Genomic DNA, 16,770 nt, shown 5'->3' on the forward strand with positions numbered 1-16,770 from the left:
TGTGTTTCTGGGTGAAAATCCAACAGGAACAACTAGCAACAAATTCTTTTACTGTACTGCAGCCTTTGGTCATGCTTCTATGACTGCTGAAACAAATTGTACTTACAAATACTAAGGGCATATGTGGACTATCATGACAAAAGTAAATTTAAATTGGAATGACAGGGTGCCCCATGAATTACACTTCCACAATGTGGACATGTTGAACAGTCAAAAAAAGGTTAAAAAATAATTTATTTTGGTAAATTGTAAAATTTAAAAATAAATCATAGAATCATAGAGTGTATACCACAAAAAGTGGTATAATGTTCTGAACAATAAGTTGCATGTATTTCATATTACAAATAATCTGTAAGTCATTTTTAAAGGGATTTAAAAATCAGTGAAGATATTTAATTTCAAAAGTTTGTAAAGATACCTCAGAACTTAAAATGTCTTGTTATGCTGATCCTGTCAGTTCATATACACTGATCACGTGGATAGGTATAATATTACATGTAATGGAGAATAAGAAATTTGCTGAAATCCATGCTTGAGGAGGGAGGGAATACCAGTTTTCAAGAAGTGTCTGCTAAATACTGAATATGAATGTCTGAAATAGTATTTTTAAATGAAGAAATGTTATGAAATTAAAAAAAAAAGTTGATTCTGTCTGAACCAAAACTACAGCTCACCAAAAACTTTTTTCTTGCCCACTGGCCAACAAGTTGTCCAAGAATATTTTTGGCATTAAGTAGTTTAAATTAAAACCACAGTGCTCTATTTCATCACGATTTTTTTGATACCCAATGCCAGACACTATACAGTTTGAATGACAGAGCCACATCGCAGTTTTTAATTCCAAGTGTAACCTGTGGAGAGGCGCGAGCATTCCAACTGTGTCTAGAGTATCTGGATTGCCAGACTTCAAATCCCTTGTAAACAGCGTGTTGCAAACCTAAAAATAGCTGGACATGTGCAGGACCTGATGCAGCAGCTTTCAGAAGGAAGATTCCCCAGCAGAGAGACAAGCAGAAGGCATTAAGAGTTCAATGAATTATTATAATCGATTTTCCTTTTAGGTTTTTCTTCATTTCTGTCTACCTCTTTGTCATGCTATAAATAATACTCCAAGTCAGGACATAATTTAGAGGATGCTGGAACATGGTTTTTTTTAGCCTTTTTGAGATGTAAGGTGCAATTTAATTTTAATTGTTTTTTATCCCCACCTAAATATTAGCAAAACTGCCGTTATAGAGAAGGTTTATATGTATGTACCTTGCTCTTTGACAGCCGAACTCTAGTTATTTCAGGAATAAAAGGATTTAGTCTTCTTCCCCTCACTCTTATGAATGGGTCTTTTGGCTTCTAAAAATACCTCAGTGTCAGAGTTTCCAGAAATTTTCCCCTGAATTATCAAGAATTTTCTTAGCATTTACAGAATTCATTTATGCTAGTGATGTGTCTTGGGTTGTATGAAAGTCTTCCAGAAAAAAAGCAAATTTCCACAGACCATCTTAACTATTCTCTTGCAACAGCTGGCCCACATGTATAGAATATATGGCTTCCATCAGACATGGAAGTAAAATGAGTGTTCTTTAGTCATGATCTGACATATGAGGGAAATGTTGAGAACACTGCTAGCAGTATCCACAAAGGATCCACAAAGGGTGTACACCTTTAAGCAACCATCTGTAAAATGTTGGAGGCCCCCTTAAGAAATGCTTTTCTGTAGCACCACATTTCCTTGGTAAAGGTCTCAGTATCAGCATGTCTTTCCCTGCAGTACTGCAACACAATGTAATAATTAGCACAAAGTGATAAAATATGGGATAGCAAAATACCCATTCATTGGCCCAGGAGGCAAGTGCAAACAACTGCAGTTCTGTCAAACTTACATGCAGGTATGGTTTATCGAATAAGTGTATTTGAAATATGATTTATGTATAAAGCTCATGATGTGCTTTTCTGATGATTACTTTGCCGGAATGACTATGTAAACATGTTATATAAAGTGTTTTGAAGTCTTAAAATGAAAAAGGCCTGGCACTTGTTATGTATTGCAAATACACATACATGCTGAAATAGGCATATTTCAGCATCTTATAGCACCTTACATATGCAGATCATCCTCTCCAAAGAATTTCATTGCATGGATGTTTTGAGCACTGCTCTATTTATATTCATCCTTCAGCAAAGTACATTCAGAAACTACTTCCATGACTTCAGTACCTATTTTGAAAGAACTCTGTTCTGGTGCATTTATGTCCTACATACTTAAATCTGTTATAATGACTGCAGGCATTTACCAAAAGGGTATTGATACCAGAGACATTATGAAAAATAGACAGACTCCATCACTCATTTCACACTACACAGAGCCAGATGAGCTTTACTATTACTGTATCTATCATTGAATCATAGAATGATAGAATCATAGAATGGTTTGGGTTAGAAGGGACCTTAAAGATCATCTAGTTCCAAATCCCCCTACCATGAGCAAAGGATGCCAACTACTAGAGCAGGTTGCTATGGGCCCCATCCAAATTGGCCTTGAACACTTCCAGGAATGGAAGTAATTTTTATGTCATAGAAATTTTAATATGTTCAGGTGCAAGCAACAAGTTAAAAGTTCACACTGAATTTTCAAACATACAAAATCTCAAACCAAAATAGAAGTAATATTCTTTTATTTCTTGTAAGGGGAAGTAAACTAGTACTACTTCTTTGCACTGAAGAAAATCAAGCTGTTATGAACAGCATAGCCTACATTTTCACAATGGCTCATTCCTACATGATAATCTGTTATTTAACATTTACATATGTGAATATTTTTTTCTTTTAAGTTTATGCCACTGTAAAGACAATAAACAAATTTCAGTCCCCTCTGATACTATCATTTTGTCTTCGTAAGTCACAAATACTCCATTTTTCTATTTTGAATTGAAATGTGGCCTGAAGCATGAAATTAGTATCACTGCTCAGAGTGGGTCAAAGGCAAAGCCTCAAATACGGGCTCACTGAAATTTGCAAGAACTTCAATGGATTACAAAACCAAACTGGGATTGAAAGCCAAGCTCTCATTCAGATGGATATCAAATCTCATCAGAATGAGTATCTCCAAACTTCTTGTTAGATTTTCCATAATGCTTATCCTTGAAACTTCACCATAATTGGATTAAGAACCTAATCTATCCCATATGGGCTTGACAGTAATGTTATGGGTTCTTTTGTGGGTTTTTTTTTCCACTCATTTGCTTTACTGAGGGTAAGTACAGGAAAGAAGCACACTAGGAAGTTAATGTTTAGTAAATCTCAGGATGTGATTCAAGGAAGTCATCATGAAAATAAATACAGGGAAGTTGTGAAATATAGCACAGAACTGTGCTATTAATTAGCAAATAGCACTTTCTTCAGCAACAACAAAAAAAACTAAACAAATGGAATGCCTCCTCCCTTCTGCCTCTCCATATATATCTCTGCCTTCTAGCAACTTACCATCTGACATTCAAACCATGCTACGCCTGGAATTACATAGTGCCCATACTGAACATATATTCCATGCACCGACAGACACAAGTGACATGGGAGCCACAGCACCCACAGGGGCAGGGAAGTCCAGAAGTAAGGAGGGAAAAGACCTCCTCTCAAGTGACTCTGGGATAGACCAAAAACCAAACATCTCTAGGCATTCACCTAGGAGGCTGTTCTAGCAGGATTTTGAGTACTGCCTAGGCACCTGGGACTCAGGGCATGCTTACCATCTAGGCTCCCTCCCAGCTGAGGCACCTACACAGAACCTTTAAGGTTGGAAAAGACCTCTAAGATCATTGAGGTCTTGAGGACTTCAGCCAGGAACTGTGGGGAAGAATTATGTTGGACCCAGGTCTTGCAAAGGCTTTGGCTAGCACCCTAACAACCAGAAAATCTTTCCTCTTGTTGTTCTTTATCATTCAAATGTTGAAGAATGGTCTTGCGGTTTAGCCCCAGTCGGGATCAGAAAACATGGAGCCAAGCACCCCAGGCATAGGCAGGAGCAACAAGAATTGTAATCACTTGGAGTCACACCCACCCTAAATCAAAGGTACATTTACTTCCTGGCTCATGTTCCTGGCTTAGACTCTGCACAAGTCACTTGAACTGCTGGTGCTTCTGCTTTCCTTTCCTGTAATTTTAGGATAACAAAACTGGCCTCCCTCCCAAGGCTACTGTGGGGATCCACCAATGCAGACTCATAAAGGACAGTGGGATTGCTGGTCAGGAAGCTGTGTATGAATGCATAGTACAGTTATCATAAATGTTACTCATAGAGGACTCAGATAAGTAACTACACATGCACACAATCATTTAGCTTTATTGTTTCATTAGGTTCCAGTGAACTAATTGCAGATTACTGTGTCATTATTCTTAAATAATACTCTTTCCTGAATTACTGATTAGCTCAGTCAAGCATCAAAATCCGACTGAATATCTTTAAATAATTTGGGTCATTTTTGCCTTCATATAAATGAGCAACTAGTTTTACAAAGTTAAAAACCTGACTCCCAAATTTTTGTTAGCTAAGGTTTCAATCACTGCCATCAGCCATCACAAAATGTTCTAAACCAATTGAAAAATTTGTGAAAATTAATAACTTAGACTGTTAGCCATATCCTTTCTTCTGCTTCAGAGCTGCCCATGTGACATTCCTGGCCAGAGGCTGGTCGGCAGGAGGAGTGAGCATGTGGTGGGTAACTAGTAGGGCTGCAGCCTGGTTCCCCTCCCACTGGCAGTTCTCAGGCATTCTGCATGCTGCCCAGACTGCTGCTGCATCACTGGTGGCGTCAGCCCAGCTTTAGATGGGGCTGTGTAGCTTGCTGCTGGTTTGCCATGCAGCCAACATATTCCTGAGGAACTCAACTGGGAGGAAAGTGGGAAATGTTAGTAGCGTGAAAGTCAGCCAGTTCTCTAGAAAAGGCATTTGTTTCCCTTGCCAAAAGTCAAAGTCTACTATATACAAAGGAGGCATTATAGCTTCTCATAAAAAGGTCACAATAATCTTTTGTAATGGAAAGTGGAGTACAGCCTAAATATAGGATCTCTCCCAGAATTCCTATAGCATGTAGATTAAATTCTGTTTATTAGTATTGTGTGGATTGCTGTTACACTGTGGTGTACAAAACTCAGCAGTTGAAAGAGAAGAAACTCAATCTGTTCTGTGTGTAGCTGGAAGGAGATGTTGTTATATGTGTTTTAAAGCTGAGGAATTTTAATTTATCTGCAAAATATTCCAAGATGAGTCACTGATCTCTCAGCCTCTTATGGAAAAGGCATCTGCTTTCTTTATCTTCCTTCCTTCATCAGAAATGTAACCTGTGGCACGTGCATTTGCACAAGTGGGAATAATTTTATATGAGCTTTCAAAATATCTCAAGTATGGTTGAAAATCTGGCAGGCATCACAAAGAGCAAAGCAACATATATAGCTGTGCTGTTAGACATTCACTCCTAGGAAACTGTCCTTTTGACATTACAGATCTTGAAATGGGGAATTACTGGTAATTTTAACAGCAGAAAATTGAGCCAGCATTTTCCATGGAATAGCTTTTCCTCTTTCTGGCTATATTTCTAGTCACCCAGAAACAAAACAGTCCTTATCTACCAGTACCTTTTCTATTCCACTCTCAATCGTTATTCCAGCAACAAACCCCACTCAAAAAGTGTGCAGGTTACTATTAATAAAGTCCATTTAGAAAAAAAAAATCAGCTTTTGCTATTTGATTTTTTTTTTGTGGCAAAGAAACAATCATTAACTTTTATAGTTTCAGCTCATATTACTGCTTGCATGAGATGGTGCAGCAATCACTTCTGCTGCAAACACAGCAAAGCATTTGCAGAAGGCACGTCTTTTATTCTTTTTATATATACATTTATACTCACATGTATGCATGCACATGCATATTTGTATAAGATCTGTGAGAGAAAAATTGAAAAACAACAAAAAGAATCAAAATAGATTTTCAAAGTATATATTTGTAAATTGCATATCACTAGTCATCATATGCAGAATGCTATAGAAAAATAATAATAAAAAAAGATATTAATATCAAAAACATGTTTTGGATTCCGACCATTAAAGCCTGCTGTATGTTCATCCTTCATAGCTTGAAGCAGTGCAGAGTTGGAATATCAGTGACTCTGACTTTATCTGACTTACACCAGGGGAAGAAACAAACAATGTCACAGACAACAGAAGATGCATTTTTTTTAAAAAATACATGGTTGCTGGAGGCCATGATTCTGGTGGAGTGAGATTCCTCTCCTTATTTTTGTTATCTAAAAGTGAAATGTCTTTTCTAAACTCATCACCTTGATTCTCTCTGTGGAAGTCAATGGGGAAGTGGCAATTAATCTTAGTCTACCGTAATTGCCTAAGATAGGTAGATGAGCTGCCCTTTGTAGGCATCTCATTCTTTCCATTGACTGAAGAAAGCCAAGATAAATTATATAGATTTTGTCTTTTTAGGTGATTAATGGTCAGTGAGGCAAATACCACCTGACTCCCATGGGAGAAGAGAAAATTTCTTACTTCAAGGCCAGTGGAGGGAACGAGCAATCCAAGACTTGGAGGCTGCAGGTAATAATATGCCTTCCTTGCGCCATATCAGCAAGTCTGGAGGGAAGGAAACCCTCTGAAATTAAGGGCATGACTTTATTCAATAATCAGGGAGAAAGATTTGGATTTCCCATGATGTCACTGCCCTTGAAACTCTCTTTGCTTCTGTTTCTAATGACAAAGACTGGCTCTCCAAAGAAAAGGATGGGACTGTCCTTTTTAACAGTTGCTCTGATGGTGCTGCGTAATCATAGGCAGTATTAGATCTCTTTCCAAAAATATTTCTTGTGAGACATAGTGGTCTTCTGGAGAGTATAATAGGTAGGCCATGTGGAGGGGAGATATTCACTAGTGATCAGTGGTTTTTAGCCCCCATAAACACTCCGTCTTTGGTCATGCCTCCTTTGAACTGCCAGTGGATGCTGATCAAAAGCATTTTCTGCAGACGTGAGTGTACACTTGAAGGAGATAGCTGACCTTTGCACAGGTAGACAAGACAGTGGGAGATCACTTGCTCTCTCTGACCACTCCACCACACCTAAGGAGACGGATTCGATGTGTCCATGTGGAAGTCTGAAGACATTCCGGCATCCATTGTAACTCCAGTAAACCCAAACTGAGCTGCTCTGGCTATTTAGACAGACTTCCAGGTGAAGCTTATTCAACTCCCTAGGACTTTCCTATAAAATGACCAGACCATTGTCTGGAGACAGAAATGGCATCACAGGCTGTTCTTAGGCCTGAAGGAGGAACGCATGCATGCTAATTTGTTTTACGGCAAGATTAATTAACAGAATAACCACAGTGCACAGGGCTGAGCGCTGATCCAATCAGCTTGGCATGCATGTTTTTTTCTATTACCCTTCATTGCATTAATACCCTCTAAAACAGGTGTCAAAATTAATAAGTGACAGGGGTAACTCCATTTTGATGGTTAGTGAAAAGTCTTCAGTGATGTGAGTAGTTCTGAAGGAAATAATTGGTGACATTTTCTTTGTTAAAATTCTCAAAAATACAGCTAGCAGGAAGCAGCATAAACTGTATTTTCATTGTGTAAACATTACAATTCCACCACAAAATGTTGACCCCATTGATGAAACACTCGTGGAAATTTTGCCACTTCTTTGCACCTGATGAGGAACTGATGGTAGACACGGCTACCTTTTTTACGCATTCCTGTTTCATTCCTCTTTGTGGCAAATGCTCAAGTTGCTGTTCCCTACACTCAGGAGGACTCAGATAAGGGCAGCAGATCTGCATCATGTCTTGAGTCTCTTTTACCAGCCACATCCCAGTGCCGCTTCTGGCAGCTTTTCTGGTTTTCTGTGTCTCCTCTGTCTCTGTGGTATTTCTCACACTCTTATGCGCAGATGAAGTACGCTAATCCCTTTGCCCCTGAGGCATATCTTCATAACACAAGACAGCAAAGGCTAGCCATATCCCATGCTTGCCCTGACCTTCAGAGAGCAGCAGAAGGATGTCAGTGTGGCTGCATCACTTAAAACCTGGATAAGCATCTGCATTGTGCAGTACATTGTGCACTGTAGACATACTCAGCTAAGCTTTCCATCATACACTAGTGACTTGGTAATGCACTTATTTTGGCTGAAGAGCTTTGCTGTTTCAGCTATGGTCAACTGCATCTTAAAATTATCCTGAGTCAGAGGAACTGTGATACTAAATAATGCCAGTGAAGGTTAGCTTGCCAAATAAAAATTTACTGTAATACACTGATAGAGTCCCTGACCCAACAGAGGTATCACTTATAAATCTCTAGTCTTCAAAGCAATTAAAAATAAATACTGTAAAAATCTGCTGGAATCAACTATAATTTTTACTAAATTGCTTGACTATTTTTGTTTATGTAAAAAAATAAAAAGAATTGCTTTTGATATCTTAATCTCTGTTTTATATCAGCTTTCTGTTTCTGGAATGTAAAGCAAAGATATTAAATATCCCATAAATCTATAACCAAGCTACTGGGAAAGAATCCATGAAAAGCAAATGTTGTAAGAAATGCAAAAGCTGGTTTGTCTGTCTAGTTAAGAAATTTCTAGTCACATCTAAATAGTTTCTTCTAAACAAAGTAGTACTTGATTGTTGTTAATCAATTGCACATTATAGGAGTTTAGATTTTTGCCTTGGAAACACGTACACTTGTGACATGCAAAGCCACAGGTAGTTGCTTTAATTAGTTTTTCTTTAGAACAAGACACTTATTCCCTGGGGCAGGAAAATACATATATTAGTAAATTATTTAAATTATAAATAAAGCAAAGTCTAATTACAAAAAGGCTGAGAAAAAGTGTGTGGTCCAAGCACTCTTGAACTGTTTCAAATGACTTAAAAATCTTCTTTAAAATCTTCTTAAAAGTTTTTAGCAATTCAGGCCCAGTGTATTGCATTGGCTACAGAAGTGATCAATTTTGGTTCTTAAAGGGGTTATACATACATGACAAGATATTGAAATGATGCAGTTTATAAATCCAAAGATAAAAAAACAAAACACAACTCAAGCACCCCTGCACATAGTCTGCCCTTGCAAAGAAGATCTAGAGCATCATGCAGGGGTGAAGAACACTGTGTGCTAACTGATGAAGGGTTCTGGAGAGGGAAAGCATTTTCAGAAATGAACTGGGAGTCACCAGAGCCACCCACACTTGTTTTTGCCCAGTAGTCTTTCCCAAGTGCAATACTTAAAATGAATAATGTACTTTTTATTGTTCTCTTTTGTTCTGTTTATTTTTTGTTACTTTCTTCCCCAATGAATTTCACAATTCCTGTACTTATCAAATAAAAAAACATGGTACTTTCCAGAAGTATCCAAAAGACATTTCTCCTGTCTATCATCATGAAAGGTTACCCTGTTCTTTACAGTTTTCTTCCAGAATATTTTTTTCATTGGCCACTGTCTGTGACAGGATACTGCGCCAGACAGGTTACTGTGTTAGGAGGATCTGTGGTCATATTCAGCAGGGCTGTTTTTACACTATGTTCTTACAATACATGCACATAGCTTTTGTACATTTATTTTCTGCAAGTCAGTAAGGCTGTATTCCACAAGTTGGGATATGACAAGTTGGGTATGTCTTAATCCACGCTGTTTAAATTGATCTTTTAAATTGAAGTGTGTGGTGACCAGTTCCTAAAGCCATCCTTTCAACAGAGAATTCATTGTAGCCCTTACTATAAGTAAGTTAATTATGTTTGCAAGCAATTGGCAAGTATATTTTGGAGCTCAAAATTTAGCATAGATGATCAGAAATGGGTGGCAATTTCATTTGAGCAGGATAAATGAAGATGAAAATGTATGTTCATTGCTTGAGTGTAATGGGAGTAATGAAAATTCTAAATAATATAAAAGGCTACAAGTTCCCATTTTTTAGCTGGCAATTGATAATGACACAAAGGTGGAAATATATGTGTTAGGTTAATATTAAGTGGAGATTGTTTTTGAATATGGGGAATGAATAATCCAAGCAAGAGTGACCTGCTAGGCAGAATTCAGAAGGTAATCTACTGTCCTCAACTGCAAGGCCCTGAGCCTTGTAACTGCAGAGTTGGTCTTGCTTTGAGCAGGGGAGTGGACCAGAGAACTTCCAGTGGTCATGTCTGGCCAAAATTATCCAGTAATTTTATGTTTCTCTGTCTCTCTCTCCTAAAAATAGGAAGAAGCAAGGAAAAGTGAGCAAGGAGAGTGAAATCTCTTGTCTTCTCCAATAGGGATAGAGAAGAAAGCAGCTGCCCATATAGTATCCACTGTGGCCTGGGTAAAAGAATGAACAACAAGTAACAAGCTCCTCTATACCACGAAGGCTAAGGTACTTTCCACACGTGTGGAAAGTAGCTGCAGAACTTTGAAGTAAGCAGGATGTTGAAGGTGCTGACCAAAGGGATCTGTAAATGTGAAGATACTGTGTGGGCTTTTAAGATGGTAATTTTCAGTATTCAAATACATGGATCACCCTTTTTCTTGAAACATGGCAGCAACAGGTAGTAGTGGTGATGTTAATGGTGCAATTATTCTTTTTTAAAGGAATAGGATTGTTATAGCTCCTACACAAGTTCTAGTAAAACTACTTTAACACCTGAGCTATAGGATAAAAGAGAAACTGTGGTTTTTTTCATGAACTATATGACTATTCTCAGGACTTAGATAGTAAGAGCTTGTTCAGTGGCTGAAAATTAGCTATTCTGAGAACAGAGTTCTCTAGTGCCTTGGGAATTCAGAGGCAGCTACAGGATGATTCAATAAATAAGTTCATGTTTGCAACAATTTCTTCACAGACTACATAGGATGTACAACATTAGGATCAATGTGTCAGTAATTTCTCTGGTTTTTTATGAAAGAGGAAAAGGAAGCAAAGAAAATATAAGAAGACAATATTTCAGAATGGAATAATAGAAAGCTGTGGGTATTGATTTTGGATGGGACTTGGGTTAGTTTTGTAGGTTTTTTGGTTTTGTTTTCTTTTTTTTTTTTTTTTTGCATAGCCTTATTCAAATGTAAATAACTTTGAATTTTATCCTTGTATCTTACTCTTTTAAAACATGCTCTCTGTACATTTTCTGGGCAGAAACAGTACTTGCTCTTGGCAACTCTCAGTTTTGCATAACGTCTGTAATGAGCTATGAAAATTAGATAAATATCATGAACTTTTTCTTACTTTTTTTTTTTTTTTTTGCTAATCAAAACAGTAGATTATGTTTCCTTATGCTCCAAGATACACAACTTAGGAGGAGGGGGTTATTTTGTCAAGAATATTTTACTTTCCTTATCCCTTATATAAACTCTTTCTGTTTCAAAACAATAGTCTTTCATTCCTGAAGTCAACTGTATATGGAATCTTCAAAACACTCCCTTAGCTTAAAAAAAAAAAACCCACAAAAAAAACCCTCTTCCCTTTGATGAAAAGGTACTTATAAAACCAGGTCAGGTTAAATAGAAATATGTGACAAATGGGGTAGGCTGAAGCATACATCTCCTTGGGTTTCAGAATTTTATAGAGCACCAGCAGCACTTCGTGATTTAAATTAGTAATGAAGACAATAGTGTATAGAGCATCTCATAAGGAGTTTGTGGAAACCTTAAAGGGAGTGAAGCAATCGCAAACACTCATGCCTGATAAATAAAGGACTTCAGGACACTTCAGCTCCAGATGTCCTCTCTACCTCCTAAGATACAGGAAGCTATCCACAGGCTAGCTTTTATTAACTATGAGGTGTGCATTCTGAATAGGATGTATAGTAGTACATGAAAGAACTGCATACCAAATAAAAGAAAACCCCATAAGATTCTAATCCTAAATTTGACAATTCACTTTATTATCCAAATAAATTTGTTTTCTACAGGAAAAGTTTCTTTATGTTGTTTTGATCTTGCAAGTCAGGCAAGCTCCTGGGAGGCCACATCCTCAAGTTTTGCACTTGAACTTTGGGGTTATATTGCACAAATCTCTGTTGCTCACCGCAATATGGCAAACAGCACCAACATGTATTTCCAATGAGACAGTGGAGCATGAGGGGGCAATACTAGGTCAGCACCTGAAAACAGATGAAACAGTTCTGTCAGCACAGCGGGGTTAATAAGATTTATCTTTTAAGTCTTTGCATGGTTGCTCATTTTACCCATATAGGTGAAAGCAAAATTATTTTAATGGAAGTTGCATTAAACTAATTGAGAATCTCAAGCTTTCAGACTTAGATATTTGTGTGAATATATGGAAAATTTTTTTCAAGATATCATAAACAATAAAAATAATTATTTTAATTGTTTATTGTAAAAGAAAGAAAGCAAGAAAGCCAGCCTTTTATGCTTTGCGTAGCTTGGTTATTTTCTGATTGGAATTTTCATAAACTCCTGGAAGCGTTTGGAACCCCCTTGCCACATTATAACTACAATAAAATCAACCTTCACATCTCAAACTTTCTCCAAAGGCAAATCTTTCCTCTGTGTCAGGAAGGAGTGGGAAGAAGGGGAGTTAACCAGATTAATGTTTGTCTAGCTAGCAGAATGCTTGTCGTTGTTGATCAGGACTCTAATTTATGTGACCACATGAGAGATAGAGACTCTCAGTCATCAACTCTCTTGCTCACTACAGGAGGAAGATATTGGCCAAATTTCAAACCTATTATTTATTTTTGAAAATACAAGTTCCACTGGGATTTCCGTGATGAATAATTTTAGCCAGAGAGGGAGGTAGGACCAAATTAATATAGCCAGAAGGTCACATGGTGTAGCCAATGGCTGCTGAAAACTCTTAATGTAAAACAAAACAAATCAATTATTTCTTATTAATTATGATTTAATATTACAAAACTTCAAAATTCTATAATATTTCCTAATATTAAGCAAAGAAACAGGTTTTATTTGTTTGAATTAGAGGTGAGTTAAGGAAAAGAAGAACTTGCCTCAGGAAGCAAGCATGAAATAAAGATGAAATAAAATTTGATATCAGGGCTGAAGTCCTGGGTGATAGTAGACAAGGAAGGATGAATAATGGAGTCATTAATTATCCAGGGAAGACTGGCAAGACTTGAGGACTATCTTCCCAGATGGAAAGAACTGAAATGAAAGCTAGTGACTGGGTCTTACAGGAGGGAGCTGGAAAGGGGTAGCAAGCTCTGGTTTAAATATGATGAGAGTAACTGTTCAATGGGAAGGGTAATGAAAATGTTGTGCCAGAAAATATAAAGCAGGAAGGATGAGTTTCACCTCACCTCACTTTAAAAATCTTTGAGTTAGTCATTCAGACTCCCTTTATAGGCAATAAGTACTTCCAGGGAGTGAGTCACCTGACCTAAATTAGACGTCTATCTTGAGATGAGATGAATCACACACTCAGAGTGTCTATTGATATCTATTGACTATAAAAGGAACCAGGACTTGCTTAGATGCAGACATCTACATTGCAGATGAATATCATCCTTAGGCATTTTACAGAGTAATTTGATAAACACCAAGAAAATCCATTATTGGGGGCCAAGCTTCAAATACAGAATGTGGGCACAGGGAATCTGGTACCCTCCACCTCACAATATAACTGGAAATAGGATTAATAGATTGGGTCTTAGGATAATCCTTTACTGAGTTGAGAAGGAGAGGCCACAGAAGGAATGTTGCTCTGCAGAAAACTACTGTTAATGACAATAATTAGACTGAATCAGAGGCTCTGCTTAAAAGACAGAAGTAAGATATGTGTTGGGCGGAGGAGAAAGGGAGCAAATGGAATGTGGGATACTGCATCTAATCAGAGACTGATATCAAAGTGTTAAAACTTTATTAAAAGCAGAATCTAAACAAATGCCTTTCTACTCCACTCACCCTCCCAAATTCCTTAATGGAGAGTTTAAATGAAAATAAAAGTTCAAAATAAGTTCAATCACTCTAAAGAAGCTCTTATATCTGAACATTCTGCAATGAGAGCAATTTGTTATATATTAACTGTAAGATTTAAGAAGTCAAATTTTAGAAAGGTGTGGCTCATGCTAGCAAAAAACTGCCACATATTTTAAATTTCCCATTCTTTTAAATATCGTATGTTATATTTACACTTGCAGGCTATTGAATATAATCTGTGTTTTTAATTCTTTGATTGCTTTCTGCTCTGTAGTCTCACTTATGCACTGTGTCATCACTTGGTTGAAGTGGACCAAAATTTTTACATTGACTTCTGTTGGTGCAATGCCAAATCTCATGCATCTACAAACACAAGATATCCATCATCAGTAATATTTTGCTCTGTGTGCAAAAGATCAAGCAGAGGTGTTGATTTTGGCTACCTTGTTTGGGGACTGCCAGTCTGAGAATCCCGGTGGAACCTCAGGTGCTATTCAATATTCACTATTATATTCACTATTTATATTATATTATTAATATTATATATATTATAACCACTATTTCAATAGTGGAAATAGTTAAAAATTAAAATTTTACTTTTTGTTCCACCTTTTCTCAGATAGACACACCCTGTCAATACACAACTTCCCTACACTGCAATTAGGATGTTGCAGTATGCCCTGCATGGGATCACCCCTCTTCTTTGTGGAGGTAACTGTTTTCAGAAAGTGTTCTGCACTCTGTGGGATTTTCTGAGCTGTAATAATCAGCAAACAGGGAACCAAAGCATTTTTTCAAGGTAGCCATGATATAAGTTGAAATATAGATATTTAAGTCAAATACTGTTATTAAGCAGATGTACTTATAAAAAATTATATTGTGTCTACAGTACAATAAAGTTACAACACTGATGACAGTAATTTTGTTTTCCCTAATACTGTACAGGAATTTTTTGAACAGGATTGTGAGTGCATTACTGATAAATCAACAGCACAAACCCAGCAAATATGCAATAGATTAAATGAGGTATATGGTAAAATCCGCCCTTTAAAACTACAAAACTCCAGGGAGGCTAAAACATGGAAACATCTACATAAAAGTTGCTTGCATAATTCATAGCAAGGCTTAGTATCATCTCCATTAGAGCCAATATAAGGAATACAAAGGCAATTTTAAAACAACCAGTGAAACATTTAAATTTGCTCTGCATTCAGTCTTAGTGTGGAGATTCCAGTGAATCTTAGAGTGCATTTCTTAGTTTAACATTTGTTTTGCTAATTCCTCCATGTCTCCATGGATTGTATTTACTGTTCTGTTGCTAATGCATTTTAAAGCTTTAAAGCTTTTAACCTTTAATCTCCACTTATTCAAGTGAGGTTAAGTGATCTTTTTCCTTACCTTGTGTCCAAAAACAGGTCTTCAATCAAACATTCTTCTGAAAAGACCACACTCACACTTACCTACATCCTCATAAGCTTCCTTTTAAATGCGGAATCCTTTCTTAATGGTAATTCATAAGAAACATATTAAACAGCTAGTGCAGCATTCAAGAGCAAAATAAACACTGTTTTTTTCCCTGTGTCTTTTCACATTTAAAGGGGGAGATACAAAGCACACTTGACAGAGACACATAGACAGGGTGCTTCACAGCAAAAATGATATTACATTTATTTGAAGTAGTAACGCAATACTACTACTGTACTGCAACACATAGATTTTGCTGAGATAAGAGCCGAGCGTCAGGGAAAAAACCAGAAAATCAGATATGCTGTATCCAGGCAGATGTGTTTTTAAACAAATCAACTTCAGAATTAGTTTTGTCAGTGTAGATACTGAGTTATACTTACTTCAACAAAGACTTCAGGAAACAGCAATGTTTCTAAACATTCGTTCAGCTTTTCCATTGGCATTCCTCCCTGATTCAATCCCCAACACATTCTACCTTCCGGAGATGCCTTCATCTTTTTCTTGATGAAGAGGGAGCCTGGGAGATGAGCTCGGAGCAAATAGCCAGCCTTTTGACAAAGAAAACTAGGAGTTAGTGTTCAGCTGCCTTACACTACAAAGGGAGGCACACAAGTACTTGAAAAACCTGTGTCTACTATATGCCCTTTCAAAAATGTCAAGTTTTGCACCTTTGTTCTTGCTGTGCATGGGTAAGATAGGAATCTGAGGACAGCAGAAACAAAAGGCCTGCAGAAGAGGAAGTAAATAGGCAGGAGGCTATACAGGTCCTCAGATGGGTCTCTTAGTAAAAAAAAAAATCCCTCCTAGAATGGAGATTCACAGAGTACCTAAATCCAATTCTTATTTACTCCTTGGCCTCTAGGCTGAAATTGTCAACTAAGTCCCTGGTTAGCTAATCTAAGGTTTGTTAATGAGATCTAATCACATGATTTGACCATGAAATCTTTCTTCTAGAATTTTCCATATCCTCCAAGATTCTGTATAAAAACAGTATGTGAAAACAGAGATGACATGAAAGTATCAGTTCAGGGAAATGTTGACATGCTGTTTCATTCTATGTGGATTACTGAACACAGACAGTGTCAGTCTTGAAATGAAAACAAGTGAATGAGAAATCCAAACTTAAGAGGCTACAAAAACTGTGACTTTGAATTATGAGAGACAGATTCAAAACTGGTTGTTGTCCTTAGGAACTTTTCTGCTTACCCTACAATCTGTCAGTCAGCTTCCAGACAAATCATACAGCAAAATATCCTTTCAGTATCAAAAGCTCAGGGTTGTTGTTTGTCTACTTTGTTCACATGGTAAAAAATTACAAGAAATTTGAAACCAAATTAGTTCAGTAACTCGTGGAAAGTAGAAATACGGTTGACTCTCAGATGATGTAACAA

At 37.1% G+C, this 16,770-nt stretch overlaps 1 long non-coding RNA gene across 1 annotated transcript; it reads right to left on the reverse strand.

The window, feature by feature from the left end:
- Positions 1-12,011: 12,011 nt before the first annotated feature.
- On the reverse strand, positions 12,012-16,637 carry LOC127467933 (uncharacterized). The gene is made up of 3 exons (XR_007903359.1): positions 16,586-16,637; positions 15,760-15,927; positions 12,012-12,117 (listed from the first exon to the last, which is right to left on the reverse strand). It is a non-coding gene; the product is annotated as an uncharacterized LOC127467933 (long non-coding RNA).
- Between the last annotated feature and the right edge of the window lie 133 nt (positions 16,638-16,770).

Source organism: Manacus candei, unplaced genomic scaffold (genome assembly GCF_025592945.1).
Source record: "Manacus candei isolate 608988 ecotype Guabito, Panama unplaced genomic scaffold, ASM2559294v1 h1tg000014l, whole genome shotgun sequence".
Lineage (NCBI taxonomy): Eukaryota > Metazoa > Chordata > Aves > Passeriformes > Pipridae > Manacus > Manacus candei.